This window comes from Chiloscyllium punctatum, chromosome 30 (genome assembly GCF_047496795.1).
Source record: "Chiloscyllium punctatum isolate Juve2018m chromosome 30, sChiPun1.3, whole genome shotgun sequence".
Taxonomy (NCBI): domain Eukaryota; kingdom Metazoa; phylum Chordata; class Chondrichthyes; order Orectolobiformes; family Hemiscylliidae; genus Chiloscyllium; species Chiloscyllium punctatum.
In genome coordinates this window covers 181,820-206,812 of record NC_092768.1, presented here as the reverse complement: position 1 = coordinate 206,812, position 24,993 = coordinate 181,820, and the positions used below count along the sequence as shown (strand labels likewise).

At 50.1% G+C, this 24,993-nt stretch overlaps 13 non-coding genes across 13 annotated transcripts; all 13 read left to right on the top strand.

Moving 5' to 3' along the window:
- The first annotated feature begins 1,694 nt into the window (after positions 1-1,694).
- trnad-guc (transfer RNA aspartic acid (anticodon GUC)) lies at positions 1,695-1,766 on the top strand. The gene has a single exon. It is a non-coding gene; the product is annotated as a tRNA-Asp (tRNA).
- A 1,775-nt stretch (positions 1,767-3,541) lies between these two features.
- Positions 3,542-3,613, top strand: trnad-guc (transfer RNA aspartic acid (anticodon GUC)). The gene has a single exon. It is a non-coding gene; the product is annotated as a tRNA-Asp (tRNA).
- A 1,805-nt stretch (positions 3,614-5,418) lies between these two features.
- Positions 5,419-5,490, top strand: trnad-guc (transfer RNA aspartic acid (anticodon GUC)). Its single transcript has one exon. It is a non-coding gene; the product is annotated as a tRNA-Asp (tRNA).
- Positions 5,491-7,265: 1,775 nt separating this feature from the next.
- On the top strand, positions 7,266-7,337 carry trnad-guc (transfer RNA aspartic acid (anticodon GUC)). The gene has a single exon. It is a non-coding gene; the product is annotated as a tRNA-Asp (tRNA).
- A 1,775-nt stretch (positions 7,338-9,112) lies between these two features.
- Positions 9,113-9,184, top strand: trnad-guc (transfer RNA aspartic acid (anticodon GUC)). Its single transcript has one exon. It is a non-coding gene; the product is annotated as a tRNA-Asp (tRNA).
- A 1,774-nt stretch (positions 9,185-10,958) lies between these two features.
- Positions 10,959-11,030, top strand: trnad-guc (transfer RNA aspartic acid (anticodon GUC)). The gene has a single exon. It is a non-coding gene; the product is annotated as a tRNA-Asp (tRNA).
- Positions 11,031-12,805: 1,775 nt separating this feature from the next.
- On the top strand, positions 12,806-12,877 carry trnad-guc (transfer RNA aspartic acid (anticodon GUC)). The gene has a single exon. It is a non-coding gene; the product is annotated as a tRNA-Asp (tRNA).
- Positions 12,878-14,723: 1,846 nt separating this feature from the next.
- trnad-guc (transfer RNA aspartic acid (anticodon GUC)) lies at positions 14,724-14,795 on the top strand. The gene has a single exon. It is a non-coding gene; the product is annotated as a tRNA-Asp (tRNA).
- Positions 14,796-16,630: 1,835 nt separating this feature from the next.
- trnad-guc (transfer RNA aspartic acid (anticodon GUC)) lies at positions 16,631-16,702 on the top strand. Its single transcript has one exon. It is a non-coding gene; the product is annotated as a tRNA-Asp (tRNA).
- A 1,759-nt stretch (positions 16,703-18,461) lies between these two features.
- Positions 18,462-18,533, top strand: trnad-guc (transfer RNA aspartic acid (anticodon GUC)). The gene has a single exon. It is a non-coding gene; the product is annotated as a tRNA-Asp (tRNA).
- Positions 18,534-20,292: 1,759 nt separating this feature from the next.
- Positions 20,293-20,364, top strand: trnad-guc (transfer RNA aspartic acid (anticodon GUC)). The gene has a single exon. It is a non-coding gene; the product is annotated as a tRNA-Asp (tRNA).
- A 1,762-nt stretch (positions 20,365-22,126) lies between these two features.
- On the top strand, positions 22,127-22,198 carry trnad-guc (transfer RNA aspartic acid (anticodon GUC)). Its single transcript has one exon. It is a non-coding gene; the product is annotated as a tRNA-Asp (tRNA).
- A 1,822-nt stretch (positions 22,199-24,020) lies between these two features.
- trnad-guc (transfer RNA aspartic acid (anticodon GUC)) lies at positions 24,021-24,092 on the top strand. The gene has a single exon. It is a non-coding gene; the product is annotated as a tRNA-Asp (tRNA).
- The last annotated feature ends 901 nt before the right edge of the window (positions 24,093-24,993 follow it).

Below are 24,993 nucleotides of genomic sequence, written 5' to 3'. Positions count from 1 at the left end.
TGCGTTCCCAGGGCCGAGCGGTCTGCTCTTGTCAACAAACAAAACCTACGATACTCTCAATTCTGCTCTCCCTGGCCAACTTGTCCTTTCATCTACCAAGGAGATGATCATTTCAGACTTCCTCCTTTTTTGGCGACAAATGAAAACTGCCGTCCTCAAGAAGGCTCACCGGACCAGAAACCTTGTCTGCTTTCTTCCCCTTCCCCCACCCCCACTCCAGATGCTGACTTGCTCCAGCAATTTCTGTTTCCCACTCTGATTTTGTTGTCACTTCGTCCCGTCAGTGGGCATATAACTCCCACGCAAATGGGGTGCAAATTAAAACCTTTAAGCAACCGGTAGCGACAAATGACAGTGAGCTTTCCCCTCTCCCTCGCTCCAATCAAAAAGGGGTCAGACCCCTCAGAGTTTGGACCCGGTCCTGCCATTAAGGTGATGCAACACCATCCCCTGCTGCTGGCAGACTGTACTACACCCACAGTGGAAAGTCAAAGTCATCTGAGTGGCATCGTCTGCTCTTCTCGATAGAAGGACAAAGCCCTGTGGCTGGGTTAACATGAAGGTCAACACAGAGGCAAGCTTGAGAAAGCACGTGCAGGTACTCAACCTACACTGTTGGCATCATAGGAGCACCACAGTGTGGAAGCAGGCCATTCACACTGACCCTTCTGAAGAGAAACCCATGCAGATCCATGCTTGGTACTGAGGGATCCCAGCAAAAGTTCACCGGTTCCCAATGTTGGGGGCGTCCAGAACCAGGGGTCACAGTCTCCGAACGAAGGGCAAGCGATTCAGGAAGAATTTTTCTCTCAGAGAGTGGTGAACCTGTGGACTTGTCTCCCACAGGAAGATGCGGCTATGCCGGTTTGTGAGATACACTCAAGAGGGAGCCGGACGTAGACCTTGCAGCTAAAGGGATCCAGGGGAGGAAGAGGAAGGAGAGGAAGCTGGAGTGGAGTGGTTACTGAAATTACATGTTCAGTCATGATCACATTGAATGGTGGTGATGTCTTGAAGGGCTGAATGGAACAAGTGAGGACTGCAGTTGCTGGAAATCAGAGTCTCGATCAGAGTGGCGCTGGAAACGCGAAGCAAGTCAGGCAGCATCCTGATTTTCCTGCTCCTCGGATTCTGCCTGACTTGAAGGGCTGAATGGCCTACTCCTGCACTTAATTTCTATGTTTCGATGTTAAATGCATGGCTGAGAGATCTGATGCAGCGTACAGTAAAGTCAGCCCACCGTCCTCCGGGAGCACTGCTCTCTGATGAGGAAGCGATTGATGGGTGGTAGTAGAACCTGAGGGGACGAGCTTGAAAAGGGGAAGCTTTCGTGCTGAGTCCATTTGGCAGTGGGAATTGAAGCCAGGCTGTTGGATTTGTGCTGTCGTACACAAATCAGTTTGTTAGAAGCAGGTAATGGGAGAGAGCGCGTGGATCAGCAGCAGACGAAGTTTAACACAGACGGTAGGGCACAACGAAAAGGCTGTTTTACAGCAGCAGCAGCAGCGGCGGCGGATTACTTGAAAGATAGATAGTCAAATAATAAAACATGAAAACAACAATAACTATTCCCTTAATCATCTCCACAGAGGTAGAAGATGATCTAAAGAAGAACTCAAATTGACAACAGAATCCAAATTTCACATAAGAACATTCTACCTAATACGGATGCGACAGAGCGTGCTGTCGTCCCATCCTCGGTAGTATAGTGGTTAGTATCCCCGCCTGTCACGCGGGAGACAGGGGTTCAATTCCCCGCCGGGGAGTCTGCGGCATTTTGAGAGGCCAGCTCCATATCTCAATGCAAGAGTGCCGATTTCAAGTCCCGTCCGTTCGCTCCAAAGGCGTGCGTTCCCAGGGCCGAGCGGTCTGCTCTTGTCAACAAACAAAACCTACGATACTCTCAATTCTGCTCTCCCTGGCCAACTTGTCCTTTCATCTACCAAGGAGATGATCATTTCAGACTTCCTCCTTTTTTGGCGACAAATGAAAACTGCCGTCCTCAAGAAGGCTCACCGGACCAGAAACCTTGTCTGCTTTCTTCCCCTTCCCCCACCCCCACTCCAGATGCTGACTTGCTCCAGCAATTTCTGTTTCCCACTCTGATTTTGTTGTCACTTCGTCCCGTCAGTGGGCATATAACTCCCACGCAAACGGGGTGCAAATTAAAACCTTTAAGCAACCGGTAGCGACAAATGACAGTGAGCTTTCCCCTCTCCCTCGCTCCAATCAAAAAGGGGTCAGACCCCTCAGAGTTTGGACCCGGTCCTGCCATTAAGGTGATGCAACACCATCCCCTGCTGCTGGCAGACTGTACTACACCCACAGTGGAAAGTCAAAGTCATCTGAGTGGCATCGTCTGCTCTTCTCGATAGAAGGACAAAGCCCTGTGGCTGGGTTAACATGAAGGTCAACACAGAGGCAAGCTTGAGAAAGCACGTGCAGGTACTCAACCTACACTGTTGGCATCATAGGAGCACCACAGTGTGGAAGCAGGCCATTCACACTGACCCTTCTGAAGAGAAACCCATGCAGATCCATGCTTGGTACTGAGGGATCCCAGCAAAAGTTCACCGGTTCCCAATGTTGGGGGCGTCCAGAACCAGGGGTCACAGTCTCCGAACGAAGGGCAAGCGATTCAGGAAGAATTTTTCTCTCAGAGAGTGGTGTACCTGTGGACTTGTCTCCTACAGGAAGATGCGGCTATGCCGGTTTGTGAGATACACTCAAGAGGGAGCCGGACGTAGACCTTGCAGCTAAAGGGATCCAGGGGAGGAAGAGGAAGGAGAGGAAGCTGGAGTGGAGTGGTTACTGAAATTACATGTTCAGTCATGATCACATTGAATGGTGGTGATGTCTTGAAGGGCTGAATGGAACAAGTGAGGACTGCAGTTGCTGGAAATCAGAGTCTCGATCAGAGTGGCGCTGGAAACGCGAAGCAAGTCAGGCAGCATCCTGATTTTCCTGCTCCTCGGATTCTGCCTGACTTGAAGGGCTGAATGGCCTACTCCTGCACTTAATTTCTATGTTTCGATGTTAAATGCATGGCTGAGAGATCTGATGCAGCGTACAGTAAAGTCAGCCCACCGTCCTCCGGGAGCACTGCTCTCTGATGAGGAAGCGATTGATGGGTGGTAGTAGAACCTGAGGGGACGAGCTTGAAAATGGGAAGCTTTCGTGCTGAGTCCATTTGGCAGTGGGAATTGAAGCCAGGCTGTTGGATTTGTGCTGTCGTACACAAATCAGTTTGTTAGAAGCAGGTAATGGGAGAGAGCGCGTGGATCAGCAGCAGACGAAGTTTAACACAGACGGTAGGGCACAACGAAAAGGCTGTTTTACAGCAGCAGCAGCAGCGGCGGCGGATTACTTGAAAGATAGATAGTCAAATAATAAAACATGAAAACAACAATAACTATTCCCTTAATCATCTCCACAGAGGTAGAAGATGATCTAAAGAAGAACTCAAATTGACAACAAAATCCAAATTTCACATAAGAACATTCTACCTAATACGGATGCGACAGAGCGTGCTGTCGTCCAATCCTCGGTAGTATAGTGGTTAGTATCCCCGCCTGTCACGCGGGCGACCGGGGTTCAATTCCCCGCCGGGGAGTCTGCGGCATTTTGAGAGGCCAGCTCCATATCTCAATGCAAGAGTGCCGATTTCAAGTCCCGTCCGTTCGCTCCAAAGGCGTGCGTTCCCAGGGCCGAGCGGTCTGCTCTTGTCAACAAACAAAACCTACGATACTCTCAATTCTGCTCTCCCTGGCCAACTTGTCCTTTCATCTACCAAGGAGATGATCATTTCAGACTTCCTCCTTTTTTGGCGACAAATGAAAACTGCCGTCCTCAAGAAGGCTCACCGGACCAGAAACCTTGTCTGCTTTCTTCCCCTTCCCCCACCCCCACTCCAGATGCTGACTTGCTCCAGCAATTTCTGTTTCCCACTCTGATTTTGTTGTCACTTCGTCCCGTCAGTGGGCATATAACTCCCACGCAAATGGGGTGCAAATTAAAACCTTTAAGCAACCGGTAGCGACAAATGACAGTGAGCTTTCCCCTCTCCCTCGCTCCAATCAAAAAGGGGTCAGACCCCTCAGAGTTTGGACCCGGTCCTGCCATTAAGGTGATGCAACACCATCCCCTGCTGCTGGCAGACTGTACTACACCCACAGTGGAAAGTCAAAGTCATCTGAGTGGCATCGTCTGCTCTTCTCGATAGAAGGACAAAGCCCTGTGGCTGGGTTAACATGAAGGTCAACACAGAGGCAAGCTTGAGAAAGCACGTGCAGGTACTCAACCTACACTGTTGGCATCATAGGAGCACCACAGTGTGGAAGCAGGCCATTCACACTGACCCTTCTGAAGAGAAACCCATGCAGATCCATGCTTGGTACTGAGGGATCCCAGCAAAAGTTCACCGGTTCCCAATGTTGGGGGCGTCCAGAACCAGGGGTCACAGTCTCCGAACGAAGGGCAAGCGATTCAGGAAGAATTTTTCTCTCAGAGAGTGGTGAACCTGTGGACTTGTCTCCCACAGGAAGATGCGGCTATGCCGGTTTGTGAGATACACTCAAGAGGGAGCCGGACGTAGACCTTGCAGCTAAAGGGATCCAGGGGAGGAAGAGGAAGGAGAGGAAGCTGGAGTGGAGTGGTTACTGAAATTACATGTTCAGTCATGATCACATTGAATGGTGGTGATGTCTTGAAGGGCTGAATGGAACAAGTGAGGACTGCAGTTGCTGGAAATCAGAGTCTCGATCAGAGTGGCGCTGGAAATCAGAGTCTCGATCAGAGTGGCGCTGGAAACGCGAAGCAAGTCAGGCAGCATCCTGATTTTCCTGCTCCTCGGATTCTGCCTGACTTGAAGGGCTGAATGGCCTACTCCTGCACTTAATTTCTATGTTTCGATGTTAAATGCATGGCTGAGAGATCTGATGCAGCGTACAGTAAAGTCAGCCCACCGTCCTCCGGGAGCACTGCTCTCTGATGAGGAAGCGATTGATGGGTGGTAGTAGAACCTGAGGGGACGAGCTTGAAAAGGGGAAGCTTTCGTGCTGAGTCCATTTGGCAGTGGGAATTGAAGCCAGGCTGTTGGATTTGTGCTGTCGTACACAAATCAGTTTGTTAGAAGCAGGTAATGGGAGAGAGCGCGTGGATCAGCAGCAGACGAAGTTTAACACAGACGGTAGGGCACAACGAAAAGGCTGTTTTACAGCAGCAGCAGCAGCGGCGGCGGATTACTTGAAAGATAGATAGTCAAATAATAAAACATGAAAACAACAATAACTATTCCCTTAATCATCTCCACAGAGGTAGAAGATGATCTAAAGAAGAACTCAAATTGACAACAGAATCCAAATTTCACATAAGAACAATCTACCTAATACGGATGCGACAGAGCGTGCTGTCGTCCATTCCTCGGTAGTATAGTGGTTAGTATCCCCGCCTGTCACGCGGGAGACAGGGGTTCAATTCCCCGCCGGGGAGTCTGCGGCATTTTGAGAGGCCAGCTCCATATCTCAATGCAAGAGTGTCGATTTCAAGTCCCGTCCGTTCGCTCCAAAGGCGTGCGTTCCCAGGGCCGAGCGGTCTGCTCTTGTCAACAAACAAAACCTACGATACTCTCAATTCTGCTCTCCCTGGCCAACTTGTCCTTTCATCTACCAAGGAGATGATCATTTCAGACTTCCTCCTTTTTTGGCGACAAATGAAAACTGCCGTCCTCAAGAAGGCTCACCGGACCAGAAACCTTGTCTGCTTTCTTCCCCTTCCCCCACCCCCACTCCAGATGCTGACTTGCTCCAGCAATTTCTGTTTCCCACTCTGATTTTGTTGTCACTTCGTCCCGTCAGTGGGCATATAACTCCCACGCAAACGGGGTGCAAATTAAAACCTTTAAGCCACCGGTAGCGACAAATGACAGTGAGCTTTCCCCTCTCCCTCGCTCCAATCAAAAAGGGGTCAGACCCCTCAGAGTTTGGACCCGATCCTGCCATTAAGGTGATGCAACACCATCCCCTGCTGCTGGCAGACTGTACTACACCCACAGTGGAAAGTCAAAGTCATCTGAGTGGCATCGTCTGCTCTTCTCGATAGAAGGACAAAGCCCAGTGGCTGGGTTAACATGAAGGTCAACACAGAGGCAAGCTTGAGAAAGCACGTGCAGGTACTCAACCTACACTGTTGGCATCATAGGAGCACCACAGTGTGGAAGCAGGCCATTCACACTGACCCTTCTGAAGAGAAACCCATGCAGATCCATGCTTGGTACTGAGGGATCCCAGCAAAAGTTCACCGGTTCCCAATGTTGGGGGCGTCCAGAACCAGGGGTCACAGTCTCCGAACGAAGGGCAAGCGATTCAGGAAGAATTTTTCTCTCAGAGAGTGGTGAACCTGTGGACTTGTCTCCCACAGGAAGATGCGGCTATGCCGGTTTGTGAGATACACTCAAGAGGGAGCCGGACGTAGACCTTGCAGCTAAAGGGATCCAGGGGAGGAAGAGGAAGGAGAGGAAGCTGGAGTGGAGTGGTTACTGAAATTACATGTTCAGTCATGATCACATTGAATGGTGGTGATGTCTTGAAGGGCTGAATGGAACAAGTGAGGACTGCAGTTGCTGGAAATCAGAGTCTCGATCAGAGTGGCGCTGGAAACGCGAAGCAAGTCAGGCAGCATCCTGATTTTCCTGCTCCTCGGATTCTGCCTGACTTGAAGGGCTGAATGGCCTACTCCTGCACTTAATTTCTATGTTTCGATGTTAAATGCATGGCTGAGAGATCTGATGCAGCGTACAGTAAAGTCAGCCCACCGTCCTCCGGGAGCACTGCTCTCTGATGAGGAAGCGATTGATGGGTGGTAGTAGAACCTGAGGGGACGAGCTTGAAAAGGGGAAGCTTTCGTGCTGAGTCCATTTGGCAGTGGGAATTGAAGCCAGGCTGTTGGATTTGTGCTGTCGTACACAAATCAGTTTGTTAGAAGCAGGTAATGGGAGAGAGCGCGTGGATCAGCAGCAGACGAAGTTTAACACAGACGGTAGGGCACAACGAAAAGGCTGTTTTACAGCAGCAGCAGCAGCGGCGGCGGATTACTTGAAAGATAGATAGTCAAATAATAAAACATGAAAACAACAATAACTATTCCCTTAATCATCTCCACAGAGGTAGAAGATGATCTAAAGAAGAACTCAAATTGACAACAGAATCCAAATTTCACATAAGAACATTCTACCTAATACGGATGCGACAGAGCGTGCTGTCGTCCAATCCTCGGTAGTATAGTGGTTAGTATCCCCGCCTGTCACGCGGGAGACAGGGGTTCAATTCCCCGCCGGGGAGTCTGCGGCATTTTGAGAGGCCAGCTCCATATCTCAATGCAAGAGTGCCGATTTCAAGTCCCGTCCGTTCGCTCCAAAGGCGTGCGTTCCCAGGGCCGAGCGGTCTGCTCTTGTCAACAAACAAAACCTACGATACTCTCAATTCTGCTCTCCCTGGCCAACTTGTCCTTTCATCTACCAAGGAGATGATCATTTCAGACTTCCTCCTTTTTTGGCGACAAATGAAAACTGCCGTCCTCAAGAAGGCTCACCGGACCAGAAACCTTGTCTGCTTTCTTCCCCTTCCCCCACCCCCACTCCAGATGCTGACTTGCTCCAGCAATTTCTGTTTCCCACTCTGATTTTGTTGTCACTTCGTCCCGTCAGTGGGCATATAACTCCCACGCAAACGGGGTGCAAATTAAAACCTTTAAGCAACCGGTAGCGACAAATGACAGTGAGCTTTCCCCTCTCCCTCGCTCCAATCAAAAAGGGGTCAGACCCCTCAGAGTTTGGACCCGGTCCTGCCATTAAGGTGATGCAACACCATCCCCTGCTGCTGGCAGACTGTACTACACCCACAGTGGAAAGTCAAAGTCATCTGAGTGGCATCGTCTGCTCTTCTCGATAGAAGGACAAAGCCCAGTGGCTGGGTTAACATGAAGGTCAACACAGAGGCAAGCTTGAGAAAGCACGTGCAGGTACTCAACCTACACTGTTGGCATCATAGGAGCACCACAGTGTGGAAGCAGGCCATTCACACTGACCCTTCTGAAGAGAAACCCATGCAGATCCATGCTTGGTACTGAGGGATCCCAGCAAAAGTTCACCGGTTCCCAATGTTGGGGGCGTCCAGAACCAGGGGTCACAGTCTCCGAACGAAGGGCAAGCGATTCAGGAAGAATTTTTCTCTCAGAGAGTGGTGTACCTGTGGACTTGTCTCCTACAGGAAGATGCGGCTATGCCGGTTTGTGAGATACACTCAAGAGGGAGCCGGACGTAGACCTTGCAGCTAAAGGGATCCAGGGGAGGAAGAGGAAGGAGAGGAAGCTGGAGTGGAGTGGTTACTGAAATTACATGTTCAGTCATGATCACATTGAATGGTGGTGATGTCTTGAAGGGCTGAATGGAACAAGTGAGGACTGCAGTTGCTGGAAATCAGAGTCTCGATCAGAGTGGCGCTGGAAACGCGAAGCAAGTCAGGCAGCATCCTGATTTTCCTGCTCCTCGGATTCTGCCTGACTTGAAGGGCTGAATGGCCTACTCCTGCACTTAATTTCTATGTTTCGATGTTAAATGCATGGCTGAGAGATCTGATGCAGCGTACAGTAAAGTCAGCCCACCGTCCTCCGGGAGCACTGCTCTCTGATGAGGAAGCGATTGATGGGTGGTAGTAGAACCTGAGGGGACGAGCTTGAAAAGGGGAAGCTTTCGTGCTGAGTCCATTTGGCAGTGGGAATTGAAGCCAGGCTGTTGGATTTGTGCTGTCGTACACAAATCAGTTTGTTAGAAGCAGGTAATGGGAGAGAGCGCGTGGATCAGCAGCAGACGAAGTTTAACACAGACGGGAGGGCACAACGAAAAGGCTGTTTTACAGCAGCAGCAGCAGCGGCGGCGGATTACTTGAAAGATAGATAGTCAAATAATAAAACATGAAAACAACAATAACTATTCCCTTAATCATCTCCACAGAGGTAGAAGATGATCTAAAGAAGAACTCAAATTGACAACAAAATCCAAATTTCACATAAGAACATTCTACCTAATACGGATGCGACAGAGCGTGCTGTCGTCCAATCCTCGGTAGTATAGTGGTTAGTATCCTCGCCTGTCACGCGGGAGACAGGGGTTCAATTCCCCGCCGGGGAGTCTGCGGCATTTTGAGAGGCCAGCTCCATATCTCAATGCAAGAGTGCCGATTTCAAGTCCCGTCCGTTCGCTCCAAAGGCGTGCGTTCCCAGGGCCGAGCGGTCTTCTCTTGTCAACAAACAAAACCTACGACACTCTCAATTCTGCTCTCCCTGGCCAACTTGACTTTCATCTACCAAGGAGATGATCATTTGAGACTTCCTCCTTTTTTGGCGACAAATGAAAACTGCCGTCCTCAAGAAGGCTCACCGGACCAGAAACCTTGTCTGCTTTCTTCCCCTTCCCCCACCCCCACTCCAGATGCTGACTTGCTCCAGCAATTTCTGTTTCCCACTCTGATTTTGTTGTCACTTCGTCCCGTCAGTGGGCATATAACTCCCACGCAAACGGGGTGCAAATTAAAACCTTTAAGCAACCGGTAGCGACAAATGACAGTGAGCTTTCCCATCTCCCTCGCTCCAATCAAAAAGGGGTCAGACCCCTCAGAGTTTGGACCCGGTCCTGCCATTAAAGTGATGCAACACCATCCCCTGCTGCTGGCAGACTGTACTACACCCACAGTGGAAAGTCAAAGTCATCTGAGTGGCATCGTCTGCTCTTCTCGATAGAAGGACAAAGCCCTGTGGCTGGGTTAACATGAAGGTCAACACAGAGGCAAGCTTGAGAAAGCACGTGCAGGTACTCAACCTACACTGTTGGCATCATAGGAGCACCACAGTGTGGAAGCAGGCCATTCACACTGACCCTTCTGAAGAGAAACCCATGCAGATCCATGCTTGGTACTGAGGGATCCCAGCAAAAGTTCACCGGTTCCCAATGTTGGGGGCGTCCAGAACCAGGGGTCACAGTCTCCGAACGAAGGGCAAGCGATTCAGGAAGAATTTTTCTCTCAGAGAGTGGTGAACCTGTGGACTTGTCTCCCACAGGAAGATGCGGCTATGCCGGTTTGTGAGATACACTCAAGAGGGAGCCGGACGTAGACCTTGCAGCTAAAGGGATCCAGGGGAGGAAGAGGAAGGAGAGGAAGCTGGAGTGGAGTGGTTACTGAAATTACATGTTCAGTCATGATCACATTGAATGGTGGTGATGTCTTGAAGGGCTGAATGGAACAAGTGAGGACTGCAGTTGCTGGAAATCAGAGTCTCGATCAGAGTGGCGCTGGAAACGCGAAGCAAGTCAGGCAGCATCCTGATTTTCCTGCTCCTCGGATTCTGCCTGACTTGAAGGGCTGAATGGCCTACTCCTGCACTTAATTTCTATGTTTCGATGTTAAATGCATGGCTGAGAGATCTGATGCAGCGTACAGTAAAGTCAGCCCACCGTCCTCCGGGAGCACTGCTCTCTGATGAGGAAGCGATTGATGGGTGGTAGTAGAACCTGAGGGGACGAGCTTGAAAAGGGGAAGCTTTCGTGCTGAGTCCATTTGGCAGTGGGAATTGAAGCCAGGCTGTTGGATTTGTGCTGTCGTACACAAATCAGTTTGTTAGAAGCAGGTAATGGGAGAGAGCGCGTGGATCAGCAGCAGACGAAGTTTAACACAGACGGTAGGGCACAACGAAAAGGCTGTTTTACAGCAGCAGCAGCAGCGGCGGCGGATTACTTGAAAGATAGATAGTCAAATAATAAAACATGAAAACAACAATAACTATTCCCTTAATCATCTCCACAGAGGTAGAAGATGATCTAAAGAAGAACTCAAATTGACAACAAAATCCAAATTTCACATAAGAACATTCTACCTAATACGGATGCGACAGAGCGTGCGGCCGTCCAATCCTCGGTAGTATAGTGGTTAGTATCCCCGCCTGTCACGCGGGAGACAGGGGTTCAATTCCCCGCCGGGGAGTCTGCGGCATTTTGAGAGGCCAGCTCCATATCTCAATGCAAGAGTGCCGATTTCAAGTCCCGTCCGTTCGCTCCAAAGGCGTGCGTTCCCAGGGCCGAGCGGTCTTCTCTTGTCAACAAACAAAACCTACGATACTCTCAATTCTGCTCTCCCTGGCCAACTTGTCCTTTCATCTACCAAGGAGATGATCATTTCAGACTTCCTCCTTTTTTGGCGACAAATGAAAACTGCCGTCCTCAAGAAGGCTCACCGGACCAGAAACCTTGTCTGCTTTCTTCCCCTTCCCCCACCCCCACTCCAGATGCTGACTTGCTCCAGCAATTTCTGTTTCCCACTCTGATTTTGTTGTCACTTCGTCCCGTCAGTGGGCATATAACTCCCACGCAAACGGGGTGCAAATTAAAACCTTTAAGCAACCGGTAGCGACAAATGACAGTGAGCTTTCCCCTCTCCCTCGCTCCAATCAAAAAGGGGTCAGACCCCTCAGAGTTTGGACCCGGTCCTGCCATTAAGGTGATGCAACACCATCCCCTGCTGCTGGCAGACTGTACTACACCCACAGTGGAAAGTCAAAGTCATCTGAGTGGCATCGTCTGCTCTTCTCGATAGAAGGACAAAGCCCAGTGGCTGGGTTAACATGAAGGTCAACACAGAGGCAAGCTTGAGAAAGCACGTGCAGGTACTCAACCTACACTGTTGGCATCATAGGAGCACCACAGTGTGGAAGCAGGCCATTCACACTGACCCTTCTGAAGAGAAACCCATGCAGATCCATGCTTGGTACTGAGGGATCCCAGCAAAAGTTCACCGGTTCCCAATGTTGGGGGCGTCCAGAACCAGGGGTCACAGTCTCCGAACGAAGGGCAAGCGATTCAGGAAGAATTTTTCTCTCAGAGAGTGGTGTACCTGTGGACTTGTCTCCTACAGGAAGATGCGGCTATGCCGGTTTGTGAGATACACTCAAGAGGGAGCCGGACGTAGACCTTGCAGCTAAAGGGATCCAGGGGAGGAAGAGGAAGGAGAGGAAGCTGGAGTGGAGTGGTTACTGAAATTACATGTTCAGTCATGATCACATTGAATGGTGGTGATGTCTTGAAGGGCTGAATGGAACAAGTGAGGACTGCAGTTGCTGGAAATCAGAGTCTCGATCAGAGTGGCGCTGGAAACGCGAAGCAAGTCAGGCAGCATCCTGATTTTCCTGCTCCTCGGATTCTGCCTGACTTGAAGGGCTGAATGGCCTACTCCTGCACTTAATTTCTATGTTTCGATGTTAAATGCATGGCTGAGAGATCTGATGCAGCGTACAGGAAAGTCACCCCACCGTCCTCCGGGAGCACTGCTCTCTGATGAGGAAGCGATTGATGGGTGGTAGTAGAACCTGAGGGGACGAGCTTGAAAAGGGGAAGCTTTCGTGCTGAGTCCATTTGGCAGTGGGAATTGAAGCCAGGCTGTTGGATTTGTGCTGTCGTACACAAATCAGTTTGTTAGAAGCAGGTAATGGGAGAGAGCGCGTGGATCAGCAGCAGACGAAGTTTAACACAGACGGTAGGGCACAACGAAAAGGCTGTTTTACAGCAGGAGCAGCAGCGGCGGCGGATTACTTGAAAGATAGATAGTCAAATAATAAAACATGAAAACAACAATAACTATTCCCTTATTCATCTCCACAGAGGTAGAAGATGATCTAAAGAAGAACTCAAATTGACAACAAAATCCAAATTTCACATAAGAACATTCTACCTAATACGGATGCGACAGTGTGTGCTGTCGTCCAATCCTCGGTAGTATAGTGGTTAGTATCCCCGCCTGTCACGCGGGAGACCGGGGTTCAATTCCCCGCCGGGGAGTCTGCGGCATTTTGAGAGGCCAGCTCCATATCTCAATGCAAGAGTGCCGATTTCAAGTCCCGTGCGTTCCCAGGGCCGAGCGGTCTGCTCTTGTCAACAAACAAAACCTACGATACTCTCAATTCTGCTCTCCCTGGCCAACTTGTCCTTTCATCTACCAAGGAGATGATCATTTCAGACTTCCTCCTTTTTTGGCGACAAATGAAAACTGCCGTCCTCAAGAAGGCTCACCGGACCAGAAACCTTGTCTGCTTTCTTCCCCTTCCCCCACCCCCACTCCAGATGCTGACTTGCTCCAGCAATTTCTGTTTCCCACTCTGATTTGGTTGTCACTTCGTCCCGTCAGTGGGCATATAACTCCCACGCAAATGGGGTGCAAATTAAAACCTTTAAGCAACCGGTAGCGACAAATGACAGTGAGCTTTCCCCTCTCCCTCGCTCCAATCAAAAAGGGGTCAGACCCCTCAGAGTTTGGACCCGGTCCTGCCATTAAGGTGATGCAACACCATCCCCTGCTGCTGGCAGACTGTACTACACCCACAGTGGAAAGTCAAAGTCATCTGAGTGGCATCGTCTGCTCTTCTCGATAGAAGGACAAAGCCCAGTGGCTGGGTTAACATGAAGGTCAGCACAGAGGCAAGCTTGAGAAAGCACGTGCAGGTACTCAACCTACACTGTTGGCATCATAGGAGCACCACAGTGTGGAAGCAGGCCATTCACACTGACCCTTCTGAAGAGAAACCCATGCAGATCCATGCTTGGTACTGAGGGATCCCAGCAAAAGTTCACCGGTTCCCAATGTTGGGGGCGTCCAGAACCAGGGGTCACAGTCTCCGAACGAAGGGCAAGCGATTCAGGAAGAATTTTTCTCTCAGAGAGTGGTGAACCTGTGGACTTGTCTCCCACAGGAAGATGCGGCTATGCCGGTTTGTGAGATACACTCAAGAGGGAGCCGGACGTAGACCTTGCAGCTAAAGGGATCCAGGGGAGGAAGAGGAAGGAGAGGAAGCTGGAGTGGAGTGGTTACTGAAATTACATGTTCAGTCATGATCACATTGAATGGTGGTGATGTCTTGAAGGGCTGAATGGAACAAGTGAGGACTGCAGTTGCTGGAAATCAGAGTATCGATCAGAGTGGCGCTGGAAATCAGAGTATCGATCAGAGTGGCGCTGGAAATCAGAGTCTCGATCAGAGTGGCGCTGGAAATCAGAGTCTCGATCAGAGTGGCGCTGGAAACGCGAAGCAAGTCAGGCAGCATCCTGATTTTCCTGCTCCTCGGATTCTGCCTGACTTGAAGGGCTGAATGGCCTACTCCTGCACTTAATTTCTATGTTTCGATGTTAAATGCATGGCTGAGAGATCTGATGCAGCGTACAGTAAAGTCAGCCCACCGTCCTCCGGGAGCACTGCTCTCTGATGAGGAAGCGATTGATGGGTGGTAGTAGAACCTGAGGGGACGAGCTTGAAAAGGGGAAGCTTTCGTGCTGAGTCCATTTGGCAGTGGGAATTGAAGCCAGGCTGTTGGATTTGTGCTGTCGTACACAAATCAGTTTGTTAGAAGCAGGTAATGGGAGAGAGCGCGTGGATCAGCAGCAGACGAAGTTTAACACAGACGGTAGGGCACAACGAAAAGGCTGTTTTACAGCAGCAGCAGCAGCGGCGGCGGATTACTTGAAAGATAGATAGTCAAATAATAAAACATGAAAACAACAATAACTATTCCCTTAATCATCTCCACAGAGGTAGAAGATGATCTAAAGAAGAACTCAAATTGACAACAAAATCCAAATTTCACATAAGAACATTCTACCTAATACGGATGCGACAGAGCGTGCTGTCGTCCAATCCTCGGTAGTATAGTGGTTAGTATCCCCGCCTGTCACGCGGGAGACCGGGGTTCAATTCCCCGCCGGGGAATCTGCGGCATTTTGAGAGGCCAGCTCCATATCTCAATGCAAGAGTGCCGATTTCAAGTCCCGTCCGTTCGCGCCAAAGGCGTGCGTTCCCAGGGCCGAGCGGTCTGCTCTTGTCAACAAACAAAACCTACGATACTCTCCATTCTGCTCTCCCTGGCCAACTTGTCCTTTCATCTACCAAGGAGATGATCATTTCAGACTTCCTCCTTTTTTGGCGACAAATGAAAACTGCCGTCCTCAAGAAGGCTCACCGGACCAGAAACCTTGTCTGCTTTCTTCCCCTTCCCCCACCCCCACTCCAGATGCTGACTTGCTCCAGCAATTTCTGTTTCCCACTCTGATTTTGTTGTCACTTCGTCCCGTCAGTGGGCATATAACTCCCACGCAAATGGGGTGCAAATTAAAACCTTTAAGCAACCGGTAGCGACAAATGACAGTGAGCTTTCCCCTCTCCCTCGCTCCAATCAAAAAGGGGTCAGACCCCTCAGAGTTTGGACCCGGTCCTGCCATTAAGGTGATGCAACACCATCCCCTGCTGCTGGCAGACTGTACGACACCCACAGTGGAAAGTCAAAGTCATCTGAGTGGCATCGTCTGCTCTTCTCGATAGAAGGACAAAGCCCAGTGGCTGGGTTAACATGAAGGTCAGCACAGAGGCAAGCTTGAGAAAGCACGTGCAGGTACACAACCTACACTGTTGGCATCATAGGAGCACCACAGTGTTGAAGCAGGCCATTCACACTGACCCTTCTGAAGAGAAACCCATGCAGATCCATGCTTGGTACTGAGGGATCCCAGCAAAAGTTCACCGGTTCCCAATGTTGGGGGCGTCCAGAACCAGGGGACACAGTCTCCGAACGAAGGGCAAGCGATTCAGGAAGAATTTTTCTCTCAGAGAGTGGTGAACCTGTGGACTTGTCTCCCACAGGAAGATGCGGCTATGCCGGTTTGTGAGATACACTCAAGAGGGAGCCGGACGTAGACCTTGCAGCTAAAGGGATCCAGGGGAGGAAGAGGAAGGAGAGGAAGCTGGAGTGGAGTGGTTACTGAAATTACATGTTCAGTCATGATCACATTGAATGGTGGTGATGTCTTGAAGGGCTGAATGGAACAAGTGAGGACTGCAGTTGCTGGAAATCAGAGTCTCGATCAGAGTGGCGCTGGAAATCAGAGTCTCGATCAGAGTGGCGCTGGAAATCAGAGTCTCGATCAGAGTGGCGCTGGAAACGCGAAGCAAGTCAGGCAGCATCCTGATTTTCCTGCTCCTCGGATTCTGCCTGACTTGAAGGGCTGAATGGCCTACTCCTGCACTTAATTTCTATGTTTCGATGTTAAATGCATGGCTGAGAGATCTGATGCAGCGTACAGTAAAGTCAGCCCACCGTCCTCCGGGAGCACTGCTCTCTGATGAGGAAGCGATTGATGGGTGGTAGTAGAACCTGAGGGGACGAGCTTGAAAAGGGGAAGCTTTCGTGCTGAGTCCATTTGGCAGTGGGAATTGAAGCCAGGCTGTTGGATTTGTGCTGTCGTACACAAATCAGTTTGTTAGAAGCAGGTAATGGGAGAGAGCGCGTGGATCAGCAGCAGACGAAGTTTAACACAGACGGTAGGGCACAACGAAAAGGCTGTTTTACAGCAGCAGCAGCAGCGGCGGCGGATTACTTGAAAGATAGATAGTCAAATAATAAAACATGAAAACAACAATAACTATTCCCTTAATCATCTCCACAGAGGTAGAAGATGATCTAAAGAAGAACTCAAATTGACAACAGAATCCAAATTTCACATAAGAACATTCTACCTAATACGGATGCGACAGAACGCGCTGTCGTCCAGTCCTTGGTAGTATAGTGGTTAGTATCCCCGCCTGTCACGCGGGCGACCGGGGTTCAATTCCCCGCCGGGGAGTCTGCGGCATTTTGAGAGGCCAGCTCCATATCTCAATGCAAGAGTGCCGATTTCAAGTCCCGTCCGTTCGCTCCAAAGGCGTGCGTTCCCAAGGCCGAGCGGTTTTCTCTTGTCAACAAACAAAACCGACGATACTCTCAATTCTGCTCTCCCTGGCCAAATTGTCCTTTCATCTACCAAGGAGATGATCATTTCAGACTTCCTCCTTTTTTGGCGACAAATGAAAACTGCCGTCCTCAAGAAGGCTCACCGGACCAGAAACCTTGTCTGCTTTCTTCCCCTTCCCCCACCCCCACTCCAGATGCTGACTTGCTCCAGCAATTTCTGTTTCCCACTCTGATTTTGTTGTCACTTCGTCCCGTCAGTGGGCATATAACTCCCACGCAAATGGGGTGCAAATTAAAACCTTTAAGCAACCGGTAGCGACAAATGACAGTGAGCTTTCCCCTCTCCCTCGCTCCAATCAAAAAGGGGTCAGACCCCTCAGAGTTTGGACCCGGTCCTGCCATTAAGGTGATGCAACACCATCCCCTGCTGCTGGCAGACTGTACTACACCCACAGTGGAAAGTCAAAGTCATCTGAGTGGCATCGTCTGCTCTTCTCGATAGAAGGACAAAGCCCAGTGGCTGGGTTAACATGAAGGTCAACACAGAGGCAAGCTTGAGAAAGCACGTGCAGGTACTCAACCTACACTGTTGGCATCATAGGAGCACCACAGTGTGGAAGCAGGCCATTCACACTGACCCTTCTGAAGAGAAACCCATGCAGATCCATGCTTGGTACTGAGGGATCCCAGCAAAAGTTCACCGGTTCCCAATGTTGGGGGCGTCCAGAACCAGGGGTCACAGTCTCCGAACGAAGGGCAAGCGATTCAGGAAGAATTTTTCTCTCAGAGAGTGGTGAACCTGTGGACTTGTCTCCTACAGGAAGATGCGGCTATGCCGGTTTGTGAGATACACTCAAGAGGGAGCCGGACGTAGACCTTGCAGCTAAAGGGATCCAGGGGTACGGAGAGGAAGCTGGAGTGGTTACTGAAATTACATGTTCAGTCATGATCACATTGAATGGTGGTGATGTCTTGAAGGGCTGAATGGAACAAGTGAGGACTGCAGTTGCTGGAAATCAGAGTCTCGATCAGAGTGGCGCTGGAAACGCGAAGCAAGTCAGGCAGCATCCTGATTTTCCTGCTCCTCGGATTCTGCCTGACTTGAAGGGCTGAATGGCCTACTCCTGCACTTAATTTCTATGTTTCGATGTTAAATGCATGGCTGAGAGATCTGATGCAGCGTACAGTAAAGTCACCCCACCGTCCTCCGGGAGCACTGCTCTCTGATGAGGAAGCGATTGATGGGTGGTAGTAGAACCTGAGGGGACGAGCTTGAAAAGGGGAAGCTTTCGTGCTGAGTCCATTTGGCAGTGGGAATTGAAGCCAGGCTGTTGGATTTTTGCTGTCGTACACAAATCAGTTTGTTAGAAGCAGGTAATGGGAGAGAGCGCGTGGATCAGCAGCAGACGAAGTTTAACACAGACGGTAGGGCACAACGAAAAGGCTGTTTTACAGCAGCAGCAGCGGCGGCGGATTACTTGAAAGATAGATAGTCAAATAATAAAACATGAAAACAACAATAACTATTCCCTTAATCATCTCCACAGAGGTAGAAGATGATCTAAAGAAGAACTCAAATTGACAACAGAATCCAAATTTCACATAAGAACATTCTACCTAATACGGATGCGACAGAGCGCGCTGTCGTCCAATCCTCGGTAGTATAGTGGTTAGTATCCCCGCCTGTCACGCGGGAGACCGGGGGTCAATTCCCCGCCGGGGAGTCTGCGGCATTTTGAGAGGCCAGCTCCATATCTCAATGCAAGAGTGCCGATTTCAAGTCCCGTCCGTTCGCTCCAAGGGCGTGCGATCCCAGGGCCGAGCGGTCTGCTCTTGTCAACAAACAAAACCTACGATACTCTCAATTCTGCTCTCCCTGGCCAACTTGTCCTTTCATCTACCAAGGAGATGATCATTTCAGACTTCCTCCTTTTTTGGCGACAAATGAAAACTGCCGTCCTCAAGAAGGCTCACCGGACCAGAAACCTTGTCTGCTTTCTTCCCCTTCCCCCACCCCCACTCCAGATGCTGACTTGCTCCAGCAATTTCTGTTTCCCACTCTGATTTTGTTGTCACTTCGTCCCGTCAGTGGGCATATAACTCCCACGCAAATGGGGTGCAAATTAAAACCTTTAAGCAACCGGTAGCGACAAATGACAGTGAGCTTTCCCCTCTCCCTCGCTCCAATCAAAAAGGGGTCAGACCCCTCAGAGTTTGGACCCGGTCCTGCCATTAAGGTGATGCAACACCATCCCCTGCTGCTGGCAGACTGTACTACACCCACAGTGGAAAGTCAAAGTCATCTGAGTGGCATCGTCTGCTCTTCTCGATAGAAGGACAAAGCCCAGTGGCTGGGTTAACATGAAGGTCAACACAGAGGCAAGCTTGAGAAAGCACGTGCAGGTACTCAACCTACACTGTTGGCATCATAGGAGCACCACAGTGTGGAAGCAGGCCATTCACACTGACCCTTCTGAAGAGAAACCCATGCAGATCCATGCTTGGTACTGAGGGATCCCAGCAAACGTTCACCGGTTCCCAATGTTGGGGGCGTCCAGAACCAGGGGTCACAGTCTCCGAACGAAGGGCAAGCGATTCAGGAAGAATTTTTCTCTCAGAGAGTGGTGAACCTGTGGACTTGTCTCCCACAGGAAGATGCGGCTATGCCGGTTTGTGAGATACACTCAAGAGGGAGCCGGACGTAGACCTTGCAGCTAAAGGGATCCAGGGGTACGGAGAGGAAGCTGGAGTGGTTACTGAAATTACATGTTCAGTCATGATCACATTGAATGGTGGTGATGTCTTGAAGGGCTGAATGGAACAAGTGAGGACTGCAGTTGCTGGAAATCAGAGTCTCGATCAGAGTGGCGCTGGAAACGCGAAGCAAGTCAGGCAGCATCCTGATTTTCCTGCTCCTCGGATTCTGCCTGACTTGAAGGGCTGAATGGCCTACTCCTGCACTTAATTTCTATGTTTCGATGTTAAATGCATGGCTGAGAGATCTGATGCAGCGTACAGTAAAGTCACCCCACCGTCCTCCGGGAGCACTGCTCTCTGATGAGGAAGCGATTGATGGGTGGTAGTAGAACCTGAGGGGACGAGCTTGAAAAGGGGAAGCTTTCGTGCTGAGTCCATTTGGCAGTGGGAATTGAAGCCAGGCTGTTGGATTTGTGCTGTCGTACACAAATCAGTTTGTTAGAAGCAGGTAATGGGAGAGAGCGCGTGGATCAGCAGCAGACGAAGTTTAACACAGACGGTAGGGCACAACGAAAAGGCTGTTTTACAGCAGCAGCAGCGGCGGCGGATTACTTGAAAGATAGATAGTCAAATAATAAAACATGAAAACAACAATAACTATTCCCTTAATCATCTCCACAGAGGTAGAAGATGATCTAAAGAAGAACTCAAATTGACAACAGAATCCAAATTTCACATAAGAACATTCTACCTAATACGGATGCGACAGAGCGCGCTGTCGTCCAATCCTTGGTAGTATAGTGGTTAGTATCCCCGCCTGTCACGCGGGAGACCGGGGTTCAATTCCCCGCCGGGGAGTCTGCGGCATTTTGAGAGGCCAGCTCCATATCTCAATGCAAGAGTGCCGATTTCAAGTCCCGTCCGTTCGCTCCAAAGGCGTGCGTTCCCAGGGCCGAGCGGTCTGCTCTTGTCAACAAACAAAACCTACGATACTCTCAATTCTGCTCTCCCTGGCCAACTTGTCCTTTCATCTACCAAGGAGATGATCATTTCAGACTTCCTCCTTTTTTGGCGACAAATGAAAACTGCCGTCCTCAAGAAGGCTCACCGGACCAGAAACCTTGTCTGCTTTCTTCCCCTTCCCCCACCCCCACTCCAGATGCTGACTTGCTCCAGCAATTTCTGTTTCCCACTCTGATTTTGTTGTCACTTCGTCCCGTCAGTGGGCATATAACTCCCACGCAAACGGGGTGCAAATTAAAACCTTTAAGCAACCGGTAGCGACAAATGACAGTGAGCTTTCCCATCTCCCTCGCTCCAATCAAAAAGGGGTCAGACCCCTCAGAGTTTGGACCCGGTCCTGCCATTAAAATGATGCAACACCATCCCCTGCTGCTGGCAGACTGTACTACACCCACAGTGGAAAGTCAAAGTCATCTGAGTGGCATCGTCTGCTCTTCTCGATAGAAGGACAAAGCCCAGTGGCTGGGTTAACATGAAGGTCAACACAGAGGCAAGCTTGAGAAAGCACGTGCAGGTACTCAACCTACACTGTTTGCATCATTGGAGCACCACAGTGTGGAAGCAGGCCATTCACACTGACCCTTCTGAAGAGAAACCCATGCAGATCCATGCTTGGTACTGAGGGATCCCAGCAAAAGTTCACCGGTTCCCAATGTTGGGGGCGTCCAGAACCAGGGGTCACAGTCTCCGAACGAAGGGCAAGCGATTCAGGAAGAATTTTTCTCTCAGAGAGTGGTGAACCTGTGGACTTGTCTCCTACAGGAAGATGCGGCTATGCCGGTTTGTGAGATACACTCAAGAGGGAGCCGGACGTAGACCTTGCAGCTAAAGGGATCCAGGGGTACGGAGAGGAAGCTGGAGTGGTTACTGAAATTACATGTTCAGTCATGATCACATTGAATGGTGGTGATGTCTTGAAGGGCTGAATGGAACAAGTGAGGACTGCAGTTGCTGGAAATCAGAGTCTCGATCAGAGTGGCGCTGGAAACGCGAAGCAAGTCAGGCAGCATCCTGATTTTCCTGCTCCTCGGATTCTGCCTGACTTGAAGGGCTGAATGGCCTACTCCTGCACTTAATTTCTATGTTTCGATGTTAAATGCATGGCTGAGAGATCTGATGCAGCGTACAGTAAAGTCACCCCACCGTCCTCCGGGAGCACTGCTCTCTGATGAGGAAGCGATTGATGGGTGGTAGTAGAACCTGAGGGGACGAGCTTGAAAAGGGGAAGCTTTCGTGCTGAGTCCATTTGGCAGTGGGAATTGAAGCCAGGCTGTTGGATTTGTGCTGTCGTACACAAATCAGTTTGTTAGAAGCAGGTAATGGGAGAGAGCGCGTGGATCAGCAGCAGACGAAGTTTAACACAGACGGTAGGGCACAACGAAAAGGCTGTTTTACAGCAGCAGCAGCAGCGGCGGCGGATTACTTGAAAGATAGATAGTCAAATAATAAAACATGAAAACAACAATAACTATTCCCTTAATCATCTCCACAGAGGTAGAAGATGATCTAAAGAAGAACTCAAATTGACAACAATATCCAAATTTCACATAAGAACATTCTACCTAATACGGATGCGACAGAGCGCACTGTCGTCCAATCCTCGGTAGTATAGTGGTTAGTATCCCCGCCTGTCACGCGGGAGACCGGGGTTCAATTCCCCGCCGGGGAGTCTGCGGCATTTTGAGAGGCCAGCTCAATATCTCAATGCAAGAGTGCCGATTTCAAGTCCCGTCCGTTCGCTCCAAAGGCGTGCTTTCCCAGGGCCGAGCGGTCTGCTCTTGTCAACAAACAAAACCTACGATACTCTCAATTCTGCTCTCCCTGGCCAACTTGTCCTTTCATCTACCAAGGAGATGATCATTTCAGACTTCCTCCTTTTTTGGCGACAAATGAAAACTGCCGTCCTCAAGAAGGCTCACCGGACCAGAAACCTTGTCTGCTTTCTTCCCCTTCCCCCACCCCCACTCCAGATGCTGACTTGCTCCAGCAATTTCTGTTTCCCACTCTGATTTTGTTGTCACTTCGTCCCGTCAGTGGGCATATAACTCCCACGCAAATGGGGTGCAAATTAAAACCTTTAAGCAACCGGTAGCGACAAATGACAATGAGCTTTCCCCTCTCCCTCGCTCCAATCAAAAAGGGGTCAGACCCCTCAGAGTTTGGACCCGGTCCTGCCATTAAGGTGATGCAACACCATCCCCTGCTGCTGGCAGACTGTACTACACCCACAGTGGAAAGTCAAAGTCATCTGAGTGGCATCGTCTGCTCTTCTCGATAGAAGGACAAAGCCCAGTGGCTGGGTTAACATGAAGGTCAACACAGAGGCAAGCTTGAGAAAGCACGTGCAGGTACTCAACCTACACTGTTTGCATCATTGGAGCACCACAGTGTGGAAGCAGGCCATTCACACTGACCCTTCTGAAGAGAAACCCATGCAGATCCATGCTTGGTACTGAGGGATCCCAGCAAAAGTTCACCGGTTCCCAATGTTGGGGGCGTCCAGAACCAGGGGTCACAGTCTCCGAACGAAGGGCAAGCGATTCAGGAAGAATTTTTCTCTCAGAGAGTGGTGAACCTGTGGACTTGTCTCCTACAGGAAGATGCGGCTATGCCGGTTTGTGAGATACACTCAAGAGGGAGCCGGACGTAGACCTTGCAGCTAAAGGGATCCAGGGGTACGGAGAGGAAGCTGGAGTGGTTACTGAAATTACATGTTCAGTCATGATCACATTGAATGGTGGTGATGTCTTGAAGGGCTGAATGGAACAAGTGAGGACTGCAGTTGCTGTAAATCAGAGTCTCGATCAGAGTGGCGCTGGAAATCAGAATCTCGATCAGAGTGGCGCTGGAAATCAGAGTCTCGATCAGAGTGGCGCTGGAAACGCGAAGCAAGTCAGGCAGCATCCTGATTTTCCTGCTCCTCGGATTCTGCCTGACTTGAAGGGCTGAATGGCCTACTCCTGCACTTAATTTCTATGTTTCGATGTTAAATGCATGGCTGAGAGATCTGATGCAGCGTACAGTAAAGTCACCCCACCGTCCTCCGGGAGCACTGCTCTCTGATGAGGAAGCGATTGATGGGTGGTAGTAGAACCTGAGGGGACGAGCTTGAAAAGGGGAAGCTTTCGTGCTGAGTCCATTTGGCAGTGGGAATTGAAGCCAGGCTGTTGGATTTGTGCTGTCGTACACAAATCAGTTTGTTAGAAGCAGGTAATGGGAGAGAGCGCGTGGATCAGCAGCAGACGAAGTTTAACACAGACGGTAGGGCACAACGAAAAGGCTGTTTTACAGCAGCAGCAGCAGCGGCGGCGGATTACTTGAAAGATAGATAGTCAAATAATAAAACATGAAAACAACAATAACTATTCCCTTAATCATCTCCACAGAGGTAGAAGATGATCTAAAGAAGAACTCAAATTGACAACAAAATCCAAATTTCACATAAGAACATTCTACCTAATACGGATGCGACAGAGCGCGCTGTCGTCCAATCCTCGGTAGTATAGTGGTTAGTATCCCCGCCTGTCACGCGGGAGTTCGGGGTTTAATTCCCCGCCGGGGAGTCTGCGCCATTTTGAGAGGCCAGCTCCATATCTCAATGCAAGAGTGCCGATTTCGAGTCCCGTCCGTTCGCTCCAAAGGCGTGCGTTCCCAGGGCCGAGCGGTCTTCTCTTGTCAACAAACAAAACCTACGATACTCTCAATTCTGCTCTCCCAGGCCAACTTGTCCTTTCATCTACCAAGGAGATGATCATTTGAGACTTCCTCCTTTTTTGGCGACAAATGAAAACTGCCGTCCTCAAGAAGGCTCACCGGACCAGAAACCTTGTCTGCTTTCTTCCCCTTCCCCCACCCCCACTCCAGATGCAGACTTGCTCCAGCAATTTCTGTTTCCCACTCTGATTTTGTTGTCACTTCGTCCCGTCAGTGGGCATATAACTCCCACGCAAATGGGGTGCAAATTAAAACCTTTAAGCAACCGGTAGCGACAAATGACAGTGAGCTTTCCCCTCTCCCTCGCTCCAATCAAAAAGGGGTCAGACCCCTCAGAGTTTGGACCCGGTCCTGCCATTAAGGTGATGCAACACCATCCCCTGCTGCTGGCAGACTGTACTACACCCACAGTGGAAAGTCAAAGTCATCTGAGTGGCATCGTCTGCTCTTCTCGATAGAAGGACAAAGCCCAGTGGCTGGGTTAACATGAAGGTCAACACAGAGGCAAGCTTGAGAAAGCACGTGCAGGTACTCAACCTACACTGTTGGCATCATAGGAGCACCACAGTGTGGAAGCAGGCCATTCACACTGACCCTTCTGAAGAGAAACCCATGCAGATCCATGCTTGGTACTGAGGGATCCCAGCAAAAGTTCACCGGTTCCCAATGTTGGGGGCGTCCAGAACCAGGGGTCACAGTCTCCGAACGAAGGGCAAGCGATTCAGGAAGAATTTTTCTCTCAGAGAGTGG